The following is a 2,957-nucleotide window of genomic DNA, read 5'->3' as shown; positions in this document are numbered from 1 at the left end:
GTTTGGTCGATGAGGATCCTAACAACCACATCGAGAATTTCTTGGAAGTGTGCGATATGCTCAAGATTAATGGAGTTATAGATGGTGCTATCAAGTTGAGGGTCCTTTCCCATTTTCCTTGAAGGGAGAGCAAACCAATGGTTACATTCATTACCTAGAGCATTGATCAATACTTGGGAGGAGATGGTGGAAGCTTTCCTAGCTCAATATTTCCCTCGTGGAAAATCTGTGAAGCTCAGGAATGAAATATCCTCTTTTATGCAAACAAAATTTTAATCTCTTTTTGAGATATCGGATAGGTTCAAGGATCTCCTACAGAAATGTCCTCAACATGGGTTCTACGATTGGATGATTACCCAAACCTTCTACAATGGTTTGAACCCAAGCAAAAAGAAATTACTTGATACTGTAGTAAGAGGTACCTTAGGAAGTAAAACCCCAAAGAAGGTTGACAGCTCATTGAAGAGATGGCTTTGAACAGTTATCAGTGGAACTCACGAGGAAGAAGAAGGTAGCCAGACTTCATGATTTCGATTCACCCATATCATTGGTAGCCTAGGTTGAGTCCTTCAGCAAGAAGCTAGACACTCTAACTTCTCCTAGATTGGCGGTAGTGATGAGTTGCACAGGGTGTTTGTGAGGACATGCTTTATCTGATTGCCTGATTGCTATTGGTGGTACAACTTCAGTGGAACAGGTGAATTTTGTAGAAAATGCAATGAGGGATCAAGGAAATCCGTATAGCAATACCTACAATCCAGGGTAGAGGAGCCACCTAAACCTTTCTTGGAGTAATCAAGGGCAAGAGAAGGCTATGGCTTCACCGGGTTTACAACAACAACAAGCCCTGATTATCTAGAACAGAGTTTCAATGTAGGAGAACCAGATGACTGATTTCGAGAAGGCTTTGACCAAGTTCATTCAATCATCAGATACGAGATTTTAGTCGGTTGAAGCAACACTTCACAACCACATTGCATCATTGCATAACTTGCAGAACCAAGTGGGACAAATTATGAAGTCACTTTCAAAAAACCCCAAGGGAGTTTGCCTAGCAACACGGAGACCACTCCAAGAGAGCATGTGAAGGTGATCACTTTGAGAAGTTGATGTGAAGTTCAGAGTAAGCTCCATACCGAAAAGACAATGGTTTAGTCACCCAAGGAAGTGGAGGTTGAGGAGAGAGCTAAAGAGAAGGAGGTGGCACCTCCACCTTACAAGCCAAGAATTTCTTACCCTTCAAGATTGAAGAATGACCAAACTAATGAGCAATACTAGACGTTTTTGGGTCTATTCAAGCAGTTGCACATCAATATCGCATTTGTGGGGGCGTTGTCTCAAATGCCTCGCTATGCAAAGTTCCTTAAAGACCTCTTGATCAACAAAAGGAAGTTGGAGGAGAGTGCATCTATGATCTTAGATGCTTCATGCTCGGTGTTTTTACAAATGAATATGCCGAACAAGAAGAAAGACCCTGCTATCTTCATCATTCTATGTAATATTGGTAACTTGTGTAAAGAGAAAGCATTGGCGGATTCCGGGGCGAGCATCAATATTATGCCTTATGCATTCTTTTAGAAGCTAGGCTTGGGAGAGCTTAGGCCCACTCGGATGACACTTCAATTGGCCGATGGATCAGTTAGACATCCGAGGGGCATCATTGAGGATGTACTTGTGAAGGTTGATAAGTTCATCTTTCCTGCAGACTTTGTGGTATTAGATGTTGATGAAGATGTCGAGGTTCCATTGATACTTAGGATGCCATTGTTGCACACTTCCAAAACAATCATTGACATGGACGGTGGGGAATTGACACTAAGTGTTGGAGTTGAGAAGTTGACATATCGCCTCACTGATGCCATGCGACATTCTCTTCAATTCGATGATACTTTTTATTTTTTGACACCATTGATGAGTTGATTGATGATTATATGCAGGAAATGTTGTGTTCCGACCCAATGGAGGGATGGCTAAATTAAGAAGTGGAGAATGAAGAAATCTTATCACTTGATCTAGATGATGAGGTGAAACCTAGCCCTGGAGTCATGAAGAAGATGATCCAAAAGCTCAAGAGTACAAGGAGACGTCACAAGAAGGGTCCAAATACTAGTGGGGATGAGCAATCACGAAGTAAAGGTGAAGAACACTTGTTTGGTAATAAACTCGATAACTCCCCCTCTACCTTGCAAAAATTATATTCATCGTGCTTTCAAGTTGTGGTAAGAGGGCAACATTTATTCATGAATCCCCGAAAGGTAAAGACAGGTATGTCAAGCTTAGTGACGTTAAACAAGCGCTTCTTGGGAGGCAACCAAAGTCTTTACCATTTTTCTAAGTTTTAATTTAGTATTTGCATGAATAAAAGCTTTAGTGTTGGTGTCTTGATTTTTTTACATGCTATTGCTATGGTTTTTTTCTCGTGAATCATTGGTGTTTTTAGTGCACTTCATTGTGACTGGCGAAGTTTTAGGTCGTTTGAGCATGTTTTCTTGATTCTCTGCATAGTTTTTAACTATATTTGCAGTCTTTGTAAGTGTATGAATGTTGCAGAATTTTTCTTTGTAGAGCACTGTAATTTTTTTCTAGAGTCATTCAAAGAAGATACACTGCCATGTGGAATTTTCACATGGGCATGTATTTATGTTCAGAGATCAACTTCTCCATCCCGAGAAGACACAAAGAGTGTAAATGCCGTTGTGAGCTACCTTGTGACAACCACACGCTAGTGGGGAATTTCCACATGGGTGTGTGGATCTCTGCAGAATGATAGGGCTCCATCCCAAGAAGACATAGGGGCATGTGGATGACCCTGTGGGAGGGACATGGGCATGGGTAATTTCCACATGCTCGTGTGAAACCCTGCAGAGATAACTCTCTATCCCGAGATCACATAGGGACGTGTGGCTGCTGCTGTGAGCCCCCCTGTGAATTTTCACACGTCCATGTGGAATTTCCAC

At 41.7% G+C, this 2,957-nt stretch overlaps 1 non-coding gene across 1 annotated transcript; it reads right to left on the bottom strand.

Moving 5' to 3' along the window:
• Positions 1–231: 231 nt before the first annotated feature.
• On the bottom strand, positions 232–338 carry LOC120251973. The gene has a single exon (XR_005533533.1). It is a non-coding gene; the product is annotated as a small nucleolar RNA R71 (small nucleolar RNA).
• Positions 339–2,957: the final 2,619 nt, after the last annotated feature.

The sequence above is a fragment of the Dioscorea cayenensis genome, chromosome 20 (genome assembly GCF_009730915.1).
Source record: "Dioscorea cayenensis subsp. rotundata cultivar TDr96_F1 chromosome 20, TDr96_F1_v2_PseudoChromosome.rev07_lg8_w22 25.fasta, whole genome shotgun sequence".
NCBI lineage: Eukaryota > Viridiplantae > Streptophyta > Magnoliopsida > Dioscoreales > Dioscoreaceae > Dioscorea > Dioscorea cayenensis.
Note: the sequence above shows the minus strand (reverse complement) of the source record. Positions and strands in the feature narration are given on the sequence as shown.